We start from the raw sequence: 13,049 nt of genomic DNA on the forward strand, positions 1-13,049 counted from the left end.
GGTAAACAGGAGTCTCAGGCAAGCAAGGGTCAAAAACTATAAGGGACAGCAAGAGCAGCAATACCATAACAGTAAGGACCACAACAGGGTGCCTGTGAGAAGCACAACCGGCTTTTTAAATCCGGCGCCACTTCACAAGCCCCTCCCAGACAATAACAAAAACCACGCCCCCCGGCCGTCCATCAATTCCCCAGCAGCACGCAGCGTGCCAGAGAGGCAGACGCTTCCTAGGATGACGATCTGGGGAACGGACCGATTCCCCAGATCGTAGTGTACCTCGGGTGGAGGGTTGTCTGCTGCCCGGGGAGATGGTTTCCTGAGACCCGCACACATGTGCCGCGGGCGGAGGACCGTTCGTGAACCGCAGCCGGTCCTCCTCCCGGCGGCAACGGGAGCGGGAGGAGTGACACTATCGTTCTGTCTAGTAGACATGTGCATGGCAAGCAGAATTCAGATTACATTTTCATTTTTATTTTGCCCCATTGCTTTTGAGCAACAAATTTTATTTCCCAACCCTTTAATTCGGATAAAATTCTGAGAGTTTTTTTCAACAAAATTCAGGGGGAGTTTCAAGGTGGGAGGTCCCTGCACTGATCTCAAGGTTTGAAAAGAAATCCAGAGTAGATTTTGCATTGTAGGACCACCAACAGCATTACTACTCCAATAGATACACACTGTCACGACCACGAACACCAAGGCACTCACCGCAGAAGTTCTTCTGCTCCGAAGCCCGCACCAAGGGAGACCCTTAGTGACAGGGAGTGGAGACTGGGATGATTCCAACAGTGAGGAGGCCAGATGCAGGTGGATAAATTAAGGGCCGAGTTGGAGTGCAAGGTGCAGGAGCCTCGACATCAGGAACCAGAAGGCAAATGCAGCAGAGCCAGGGTTAACTCCTCAGGTAACGTACTCAGGATAGCCGGGTCGGTAACAGAGCGGGTAATCAGGCAAGCCAAGTTGGTAATAGAGCGGGTAATCAGACGAGCCAAGTCGGTAACAGAGTGGGTAATCAGATGAGCCAAGTCGGTAACAGAGCGGGTAATCAGACAAGCCAAAAATCTGGTAACCAGGATAAGCAGGAGAAGGTACAGAATCGCTAGGCAAAGAATCGTCAGGCAGGCAGAGGTCAAAAACTAAAGTAATGAGCAATAACTCTGAATACATAGACCACAACAGGGTACAGACTAAAGCATTTCCTGGGTTTTTAAATCTGGCGCCCTTACAAGTTCCGCCCCCTGGACCTCATCATCGCAGTTCTGGGAAGTCGCCCAGAACTCCGCCTCCGGACCCGTCCAGCCGCGCCCCCATTGATACAGACAGGAGGAATGCCGCTGGACCGGGAGCGGGTAAGTACAGAATACTGGGGATCAATGCTCCGTCGGGCATCATGATGCCGGACAGCAGTAATGTCCCCAGACACTGCCTTGAAACCTCGATGCCGGCGATCGAGGACCCACCGTCCGCATCGAGGGAGACATCCGTCACCCCCCGGTAACGGCTGCTCGGGAATGGTCCTCTACCCGCGAGCACCCGACACCAAGGGAGAGATCGTGACACATATCCAGCAGAATGCTGAATTTCTCCAAAACAAAGGCAGGCCATTGGTACTGGACAGAATTTCCCCAGTATTCAGAATGTAAAATAATTAATCCTACCTCCAGAACAAGGAAGGTGATAGATGAGCAGCAGCTGAGCTTGGCTAGTCAGCTTTCTGATACCAATTTATTAAAAGGTCACCACTTTAGAGGCGCTGGTCTGGCTTTGGGATGGTTAGGTGGTGTGACGGACCGACCAGGGACCTCAGATTGTCCCTCTCGCCAAGAGCGACTTCTCCCTTCAGGACAATAATTCCCCACAATCCGTAGGCAATATCCCCAAGCAAAGTAAAGGCATATCGCTAATCAGTACCCACATAACTAGGCAAGACTAGTCTTTAGGTACAACATAAGGAATAACTGATTTATTTTAGACACAGACGGCTGGATATATCCAGCAAAACACACATTAACATAAAACTGGGATACAAACCGCCCCCATAATCTGCCTCCCAGAGACAACAGACGCAGTAAAGGGATTAACAATACAAAAGGACACCAGCACCACCAAATCTGGGAGATACACACATTATCTTTATTAGATTATCTCTCAGACCTTAGTGTGTCGTGTGCAAACTTTTACAAAATAAGGTATTAATAAAAATTTCTATTAATAACACATTAAAGAGTTTCATGTCACTGGATAACATTAACTGAGGGGACTTTGGAAGTCAGGGCAACAATAGCGGAGGGGTAGGGTGACTTTAGGAGCCGTTACAGGTGGTACTTACCAAAGAATGAACGGCCTTTGCCCATATCGCTGCTGCTCCAGTGGATCTAGCACTGATGCTCTGCATAGCTGCAAGGGTTTGAGTATCAGTGGTACTAATGCTGCTGCTTGTTCTTTCCATGTCCAGCCTCTGCATTTCTCTGCGTCATTTCCCTTTTGTGCTGCATCCCACATACCCTACAGATAAGCAAGTCCCTCCAAGTTTTAAAATTGTTTTTTGGGGACCAACTGGAGGGGTTCTTACCTGCCAACACTTTCTATATTATCTATGCTAACTTGCCCTTAACTCTTGGGTCACAAATCATGCCCTTTTAAGGCTCATTTAAGCCTGATCTGATCAGTGTTTTACCATCCTGGTGTAATCTGTCACCCTGTTCTGCTCTGAAGACATGGAGTGAAGATGGCTCCAGGGCCCCGGCGTTCTGAGGGGTCCTACATTATTTACTCCAGCCCTCTGGGTTCCGATGGGTCCATACATCTCATCTGTCTGAGATAGCAGAAAAAGTGAGGAAAAGACAGTAAATGCGGTACAAAGAAGACATAGGGCAAAACAAAGAATAGAACAAAAGTAAAAAAGGAAAAAATAGAACAGAAGGAAGAAGACTGCAAGAGGCTGAAAGCAGAGGAAAGGGAGCTTGCTAAATGTAGGTGATACAGATTACATTCCTGTGTAATTACTCCAGGGATCAAAGGTCCTTAAACTTGCCTCAGTCCTGACGTAAATGATGCTGGGGTATACCTCTCCTTCCCCTCCATATGTACATATGTTCCCTTTAAATAAAATGGAGGAAAAGAAGGGAACTGTATCCCAGAACACGCTGAACAAAATAACAAGCTATCCTGGGAAAAAGGTATCCACTCCTCAAGGTAGGGTATCCTATTTTACTTTTTTACATATTCTGTATATATAGTCTTTGGTTCCTTCTAGAGGGGCTTGTCTGAGGCAGTCCTGCATCCCTCTAATCTGTGACCCTTTGACTAGGTATGTGTAACGGCTTCACCAAGAGAGCTGTAGTAACTCCCAGAGATCACCCACATGTATCCTCTTGTTGTCCCCGAAATCACTTCCAGCACCAGTCAGCATGCACACCTTGGAACCCTGCTATGTGTACCCAATAAGTAGACACAACTACCTTGAATTGAGTACCCCAGGAATGAACAGTTTATTGTTGTAAAACATGGACTTATATAGCCACAGAACTTCATTAACATAAATTAACATTGATAAACAGGTACATGTCGACAACCCAACTGTAACGGGTTCACCAAGAGAGCTGTAGTAACTCCCAGAGATCACCCACATGTATCCTCCTGTTGTCCCCGGAATCACTTCCAGCACCAGTCAGCATGCGCACCTTGGAACCCTGCTATGTGTACCCAATAAGTAGAGACAACTACCTTGAACTAAGTACAGCAGGAATGAACAGTTTATTGTAGTAAAACATAGACTCATATAGCCACAGAACTCCATTAACATAAATTAACAGATACATGTATTCAACCCAACCTTTAATCCCCAATCCCCAATCAGCAATCCTATTGATGGGATTAATTAAACAATGGAGTTCCTGCCTGTTTGGCAGCCAGGCTGGAGCCATCTCTGACTACCTTGGGGCCTTGTATGACAGGTCATTCTGTCACACCAACCTTTAATCCCCTTTAGCTACTGAATCTCCCCCTGGCAGCAATCCTGTTAATGGGATTAGTTTATGCAATGGGGCTCCTGCCTGTTTGGCAGCCAGGCTGGAGCCATCTCTAAGTACCTTGGGCCCGTGTATGACAGGTCATTCTGTCACATATCTCCCCTTTTAAAAAGAAGACTGAACTGGGGCCAGAGCCCAACTGGGTCTGCAACCAGTTCAGTCGGGGAGCACAGCTCCGTCGCTCCTAGAGTTGTGGATGCAGGGGGCTGGCAAAAGGCACCTGTCCCACTAACCCGTACTGGGGAGTCTGGGTCCCAGACGAGGACAACAGTCCCACTCGCCAGGGCAGGGAGGCAGGGTCCATAATCTGTGGGCAGCAGGCCTGCTTTCACTGCTCTCCAGGGGCCCCAGTGATGGACCGTTCCGTCACACACTCCATCACATATCTCCTTTTTCTGGGGGAGACTGACGTCTGATAAGACTCCACACGGTTTGACTCCGAAGTCAGTCTGTAACCACCACTGCCAGCCACAAATTGGTACTCCCCAAAACAATTTAACAAAAGAGCATTACTCACCCAGCCGCACTCTGCTTCTCCCAAACAATGTAACCGCCGCTGGGAAGAAGGGCCAAATATGCCTTCTCCCTGGAGTTCTCTCAGCCGCTGGGGAGAAAACAGAGGCTTCCATATGGGGTTCTGGGCTGACTGCCCGGCACCTCTAGGGACTGCAGGTGGCAACCGTAGTCCAATCCACCTGCATGGTACAAATGTTTGCATGATCCACTGCGAGGGGAGGGAAGCCACATGCATCCCCTCCTGTATACTCCATCTGCTGGGGAGAGATGTCGATCTGCCTCTCTCCCATTGCCAACACTTCTGCTGGGGATACAGGATGCATAGAAAACACTGCCTCTGGGCAACATTGCGGGGGTAAAGCCAATGGAGCTGGGGTCACAGAGGGGAGCAGGCAGAGGCCAGCGGCACTTCAGTTGCATTTTTAAAATCCAGGGGCACCACCAACTCTGTGGCTGCCTGACCAGACCCTCCTTGGTTGCTGCGGTCAGGCTTGGGAACAAGTGGAAGGGGTGGGCAGAGGCCAGCAGTGCTCTGCCTCGATACCAGCAGTTCAGCTGAGGGATCTGCCTGGGACATGCAGGGGAGGTCTCGGTCAGTTTCTGGGCCATATTGCGGGGAATAGGGCAAAGTGTCTGGGGTGAGAGAAGGGAGTGGGCAGGGGCCAATTGCACTCTGCTCGGCTGTTTGTGCTTCTGGTGGGGGCACAATACTCACAGGATCCACTGGGGCACACTGCTGAGCACGGTCAAAGAGTTCTTGGTAGGCCTGCTCCAGGTTCCATTCTTGATAAACCAAATAATCGAAATCAGCCCACAAGTCGGGCAGGTAACAGGGCACATCTGCGAGAATCCCTTCCCTGAACTCCCGGATCTCCTCGCACTGATATTTCGATGGGCTCCCAAATTCTCGGTCCTCCTGTAGGTTTCCATTTTCAATCCTGGGCCACCAAAGTCATCGCCCTCTGGCATGTAGTCATCCTTCAGCTCTGGACACCACTGCGCGGCCTGCCAATACAGGGCCCGGTATCAACAGTCATTTCAAGTGGAAGCAACTTCTCCAACCCAGCCACTAAGTCCTCTTGGGGCTGTTCTCCCAGGTACTGCATTTGCCAATCTAGTTGTAGCACGTACCATTCCTTGGAGGATGGAAGGACTATTCCTCAGACACCCTGGTCCACTCTGAGAGCCTCCATCCAGGCATTTATGTAACTCATGACTCTGCTGCGCACCAACACGTCCTGTAGTGCTGGAACCATCTTTAGCTTGCTGCTGGTATACCCGATGGTACTCCGCAGGGACGTTTGCAAGGAGGTTCCCGCCGCTGCCGCCAATGTAACGGGTTCACCAAGAGAGCTGTAGTAACTCCCAGAGATCACCCACATGTATCCTGTTGTCCCCGAAATCACTTCCAGTACCAGTCAGCATGCACACCTTGGAACCATGCTATGTACGTGTACCCAATAAGTAGACACAACTAGGGCTGAAACAACTAATCGATAATGAAAATCGTTGACAACGATTTTCATTATCGATAAGTCGAATCGATTTTTATCGATTATAAAATCCTTATATCCTTATATAATCCGACCTTAAACAGAGATCGGATTATAACACTAGAATCCAGATCCCCCGCAACGCTGCAGGGGACCTGGATTGCCCTCACTGTCAGCCGGTGGGTGTCCGTGCGATACGCACAGACAACTTTCGTCTCTCCCCTCCACTTCCATACACCCCTCTGACTCCTCCCCCCTCCCATACACCACTCTGCCTCTCTCCCGACTCCCTGGTGTTTTGTGAACCTCCGTTGCAGACAGGCACTTTCACTGCAGCTTCATAGAAGCATCAGCGTAAGTGAAGGTGAGTAACGGAGGCTGTCCTCGCATCAGACTCCCACCAGCTGACAGAGAATCGAGGTCTCCTGCAGAGGATCATCCTCTCTGTCAGCTGGTGGGTGTCTGCGCAATGCGCACAGACAGCCTCCGTTACTGCCCTTCACTTACGCTGAGGCTTCTATGAAGCTGCAGTGAAAGTGCCTGTCAACAACGGAGGTTCACAAAACACCAGGGAGTCGGGAGAGAGGCAGAGTGGTGTATGGAAGGGGGGGGAGGAATCAGAGGGGTGTATGGGAGCCAAGCTCCCACTGTGCCCCCTGATATGCCAAGGAGTGGCATATCAGGGTGCACAGTGGCATCTAGGGAGGTATAAGTGGGGGCGAGTGGCATATTGGAAGTTATAAGGCATATAGGGGTATAAGGCATATCAATATTAGGCATATCAGGGGGGCATAAGACATATCTGGGGGTAAAAGGTATACCGGGCGCTCATTTGCATATCACTGGCATATAACGAGTATAAGGCATATCGGGGGCACAGTGGCATATCAGGGGGCACAGTGGAATCTCTGGCACATAGGAGGTATAAGGCATATATGGGGGCAGAGTGGCAAGCTGGGGGTCAGATGTGCATAACTTGGGGCAGTTTGGTAAATAAAAGAAAATACAAACAAGGCTTTTTTGTCATAGTTTTTATTAAATATAAAAAATAGTTAACATATTGTCATGTACAACTAATAGGAGACACCGTGGACTCCAGGACAGAACAGGTAGGACTCCAGGACAGAACAGTTCATACAAGCTGAGGTCAGGAGTCCGGAGAGCAGGATAATCGATAAACGGAGCCGAGGTCAGGATTCAGGAGATCAGGATAAACAATAAACGAGCCGAGGTCAGGATACAGGAAAACATAGTGAGGCAAACCGAGGTCAAACACAGGAATCAGGAAGGTAAACGCTATCTGGGCACTAGCACAAGGCATAGACGACCATCAGAAGGCAAGGTGTAGCTGGTCTGAGAGGTTTAAATGGGGAACCGCGGAGGAAGTCTAAATCTCCCATCAACCCATCATGACATCACTTCCGGGAATCGCGACCATTTTGAGTGTGGCGTAGTCTCCCTTCATAAAGCCCTGCAGTTAGGGAGTTCGCCACTAGAGGGCGCGCGGAAGCAGGACACCACTTCAGAGGATGACAGCGGAAGTGACCGTGTGGGGGAGGGGGGTCTCCCTCTCCTTCGTGGCGGCTGCTGCGGAGGGGACAGTGCGGTGGAGGGGGGTCTCCCTCTCCTTCGTGGCAGCTGCTGTGGAGGTGGCCGCGTGGTGGAGGGGGGTCTCCCTCTCCTGCGCGGCGGCTGTTGCGGCAGCGTGGGAACCGGGGACAGGTGAGTAACAGTACCCCCCCTCAAAAGGGCGCCCTCAGGGCGACCACTAGGACGAGAAGGATGTCTGGCGTGGCTGGTATACAGGAACGCTCCTCGGGACCGAGACCTCTCCACTGTACGAGGTATTGCAGACTGCCTTGTTGCCGCCGGGAATCGAGAATGACCTGGGGGGTATGTCCCTCCAAACCCCTCCTGGAAGTCTCAGCCGTAGAGTGTTCGCCTCGGGTAAACTGATTGCAGACCAGAGGTTTCAGCAAGGAGGCGTGAAATACCCGAGGAATACGAAGTGTTCTGGGTAGCGAGAGTTCGTACGCCACCGGATTAATCCAACGCAGAACCGGAAAGGGCCCAATAAATCGTGGAGCCAGTTTCATAGAAGGAACCCAGAGTCTCAGGAACCATGTAGACAACCAAACCCTATCGCCAGGCTGATACGAGGGATTGGGAGACCGCTTGCTATTGGCCTGACTTTGCTGGAGCTGAGCAGCACGTTCCAGAGCGGAGTGAACAGAAGCCCAGGTGGCACGGATGGAAGCGAGTCTCTCCTCCAGATCTGGAACAGGTGAAACTGGTAATGTCCCTGGGAGAGACTGCGGGTGGAGGCCATAAAGGCAGAAAAACGGAGAGATCCTGGTAGCCTCCTGAAGCGTGTTGTTCCTCGCGAATTCAGCGAACGGCAGTAGATCGACCCAATTATCCTGTTGATCATTGGTGAAGAGACGCAGGTATCCTGTTAATAGGATTAGTTTACACAATGGAGTTCCTGCCTGTTTGGCAGCCAGGCTGGAGCCATCTCTGAGTACCTTGGGCCCCTGTATGACAGGTCATTCTGTCACAGTATGTTTTACAGTGAAGAACTGCTATATTTTCTCTTGTTTGGGTTTTCCAATGTAGGAGTTCTGTCACAATAAGGGAAAACGTATCAAGATCCAAAAGAAGTCTGAAATGGCTCTTTAATCTCTAGGTATTTGCAATATTCGTGCTTTTCTTGTAGGATTACAATATGTCACACACACATTGACTAGGTTCACCTTTTCACTAATTTGCACCCAGTGCATTATTTGTTTCCTGGATGAAAAAGATATTGTTAGACAATTACCGAAAGTTTTCCTCCCGAGATACATTGTATAATAGGGTAAAGCCATGCCTGTCACTGCTTGACTGGAAATCAGTGAAAGACCAGCATGCTGTAAAATCCATCAACGTTATCATAGCTAATGCCATTTCTTTTTTTTTTTCACTATGTGAATATAGCTGGGGCAACAACTTTCTTCTCTTGCATATTGTGTTATTATTCTTCTCTACTAATCAACCCCTTCGCCTTTACAGTAGCTGATTTCTCGTATCAGTTCTAGAATGGAGGCAATAAGAATGAACGTAAGGAATATAACTGGTTGTATAGTTTTTGCACCATCTGTTAATTAGCTCTGACTGGGTGAAATAATCCCTTCAAAGGGACGACCTAGCCATTTTATGCATCTTAATTCATATAATAGCTAAGTGTCCCTCTAAATAAATGTTTCCCCCTTGCAAATACATGCAGAACTCCATCAGAACGTGCCTTATTTCTCTGCTCCTCAGTTCCGTAGTTTCTGATGAATGAATGATTGAATGTATAAGTATTTTGGGGCAGGCTGTTAAGAGATGGAACAGGTAGGCTTTTTGGGGCACAGACAAGCAGTTTTGGGACAAAGATGGCACCGACAAGCTGTTTGGGGCATGGGAGGCACCGTCGGACATGTTGCATGTGAAGGTGTGGTTTCTAGTTATGCACCTGGTGTGGCGTGTGGGCACATGAGCTTGACCACACAATATCATACTGTATATGGGGTGGTGCTGAAATATTTCCACAGCTGTTTTTTTTATTCTCAGTGTTGTCATGTGAAAAGATATAATAAAATATTTACAAAAATGTGAGCTGAGCAGGGCTGGTTGGGGAGATCACAATCTTGCAGCTGCCTCGGCCTTAAAGACCGGCCTCTCCGCTCGCCCCCTCCCCTGTAGATACGCTACTGTTCTAGAAGGTTTGTAGTGAATCACTTTGCTGGCAGCAATGTGATTCACCACATGTCCCTAGAACACGAAGCCCTTGGGCAACTGCCCATTGTGCCCTTACGTTTAGATGGCACTGTGCCATTTGGTACTGCAGCTGGAGGGGGGGGTTCCAAATTTGGTGGGGGGGCAAAAGGGGGGAAATGAATAATCCAGGGGGGGCAATTGCCCCACTGCCCCCCCCCCGTAGCGACGCCTATGGAGAGGAGGACTAACCCCCACACCACATTTCATCTGATCCCCTCAATCCTTTGGACATTTGTGATATTTCTTTTCCTATCCCTACTTCCTTTTCCACAGGTACCATTCCTACCATAATACCAACATTTTTGTGCCCCTGTGACTGTTTACATGTTTTGTCATGACAGCTATTGCTATGTTCTAATATTATTTCACATGAATGATTGTTGGTGTCGTGCTGCAACATAGTAGAGTACTTTCATGGTGTACAGTTTTTAGTATTACTGACACTACACATGTTATGTCTGCATATTGTCACGAACCGGGTCCATACAGACGAGTGTAATGACCCAGAGCGCCCAAAGATGGAGTGCAGTAGCGGAGTAGGACAGGGCCTGATGACCGAGTGCAGCCACATACCAGCGTCCTGATATAGCATCTGATATTAACCAGAATTTGGAGATATCCTGCAGGCATCTGCAGGCTGGGAGTATGGAAAGCTAAGCAGAGTACAGGAGAAACATAGCAAGCAAGGGGGACAGAGCAAGGAGCAAGGGACAGTGAGACCAAGCAAGAAACATAACCAGACAAGATATACATAATACAGGGTACCACAGGGAACAAGACAAGGAATACTCAATATCTGACATGAACAGGACACCCCTCTACTGGGGATACAGGACAGGACACCCCTCTACCGGGGATACACGTTACATCACAGACTGACACACATAAATACAGGAACTAGCCTAGGACTGTATGACAACTATTGGAGATTCTGTCACATCTTATGGCCATAGTATGCTTAGCCCACCACTACGCCAAAGTACTCCAATGACGGTGAGTCCTAACGCTTACTGAATCACTAATAAACTGAAACCAAACATTGAATCTAAACCTTTAGACTGATGACTGAGACAAACAGAACACATGGGTTGGGTACACCTTATAAAGGGAACAGAGCTAAAGCAAAGAGCAAGACTGGAATCAAGGAATCAGAGGTACAGGACAGAGCATAGGAAAATCCAGGAATGGATTACTGCAAAGAGAGAACTGTAGCAAGGACTAGGGAAACTAAAGACATGCAGCACTGCAGCCTGGATGGGGCCTGACACATATACTTGGTATGGCTGTTGATGTTTGTCCTTGAGCTACAATTAAGTGTTTTAGCTCTATGTTTTGTTTTTTTAATAAACACAATCAAGCCTATACTGACCCCTTTAGAATAACATGGACTGAGTGGGCACTCACTGGTTTCACTGGTCGCCCTTCCCCATAGCATAATGCCAAGCATCAACTGGATTTATGTAGGATAAACTACTCCCTAAAAAAACTATATCACTTTGCTACAGCAGTGAGTAGCAACGAAGTTCTACTGGGACCCTGGAAGAAAGAGCGCAACCTGGCAACCCTGGTTTCCATCACACGTGCATTCTATATATATGTATATTTTTATTTATGCAGGTTGTGAAGGATTTGCCATGGAAGAAGAATATACAAACAGTGAGAGAAACTAAATTTGCAAGATAGGGGACACATACAGTATATAGGGAAAAAGTGAAATATATTCACTTAATCTTGAGCATGAAGGGGAGCTGAAAAACTTTTCTGATGGAGGTGTGATACTTCATACTTTACCATTATGCTATTTATTCCTCAGCTATTTACAGAGTTTAAAGTTTGGCAGGCACACACACTGACATGATTTTACAGCCAAAACTTGAGTGGAGGCACCCTCATTGTAATTGACCCTATCCTCTGATAAACACCTGCAAATGCTTAATGGTCACTATCATAACTGGGAATTTTTGGGCTTCAGCTACCTGGAGCCTACCCTTGCGGGACACGGCCAGAACTTTCCACTGAAGTCAGTAGGCAGTCCTTCTGATATCGGGGGCGGTCCCGCTGATGTCAGGGGCATTCCCACTGATGACATCATGGGAAACACACCCATTTAAAGAGGAAATAGGCAGGGAGGGGGCGTATCAAGATCCCGCGATCTGGAGGATTCGGGTATTGACCCGGAGAAACTGTGCTTCTCCCGGAGTTCTCCAGGCCAAACCCGGAGAGTTCCCAGGTATGGTCCCTAGAAACCAGGTTCAGTTCTCTGTGTACATACATGTTTATCTTATAACATAAAGATTTAACCAGTTTGCGTTCCATCAAATAAATATTGGGACCATTGATATTCAAGACATAAGTCTCATTGTTGTGGTTGAACCAACCGTAACTTGACAAGTATGAAGGACCTGTGAACATGCTTAAGATGTTCAGGCACTGGCATTATTACACATGGGTTAAATGGAGCCAAACTTTAATCATCTGCATGGATTATTGTTACGGTATCAATCAAAAGCTAATTTCCTGATTATTTATAAATTATTTATTTATGCATCACCGCAACTATTACATCTTTGAAGTGTAAATTAAAAGAAAATTATGGAAACGCTAGAAACATTCAATTGAATCTTAATAAGAAGGTCCAATTAGTGTTAAAAAAAAACCAATGGGAAATGTATCCAAAATGCAAATAAGGAACTTTTCACACACTTTGCATCTATACAATTAATTAAACTGGAGTATCAGTTTGTTTCCAATATTAAAATTATTTGATTGTCTGAAATATGATGCAGGAATGAAAGAAGCATCAGAGTCAATTATAACACCAAGGCAGTAATCTTGGGTTTTTGATAGATTAGGGAAATGTCGATTGCGATAGAAATATCCAGATGACATGATCACCTATAGCGCCATCTAGTGTTCAACATGTTTTAAAACACACAATGAATATGCATGATCAACATAAACAAAGGCTTTTTCTGGAGCTAAAGAAACTAGATCAGATTGGAAACCTATCATTTCAGCAGCAACCCCAAAAAAATCGCTAAAAAAAAAAAATACCAAAAACTGAACTATTCGGAACATAATACGTCATCTTAAGGTGTATCAATGTACTTACTTCCATCTTTAGTCTATTTGCCAGAGCTTCTGAAAAAGATTTATAGTCTTTTAATAACAAACACTTTAGTGATTTCAGGTACAGTAAAACAATCTGGTC

General features: G+C 47.4%; 1 pseudogene; it reads left to right on the plus strand.

Moving 5' to 3' along the window:
• Positions 1-5,825: 5,825 nt before the first annotated feature.
• The window catches only part of LOC149300910 (CAP-Gly domain-containing linker protein 2-like), a 30,158-nt pseudogene continuing 22,934 nt past the window's right edge, over positions 5,826-13,049 (plus strand).

Source organism: Sceloporus occidentalis, unplaced genomic scaffold (genome assembly GCF_023333645.1).
Source record: "Sceloporus occidentalis isolate IW3139 unplaced genomic scaffold, rSceOcc1.0.p SCAF_22, whole genome shotgun sequence".
NCBI lineage: Eukaryota > Metazoa > Chordata > Lepidosauria > Squamata > Phrynosomatidae > Sceloporus > Sceloporus occidentalis.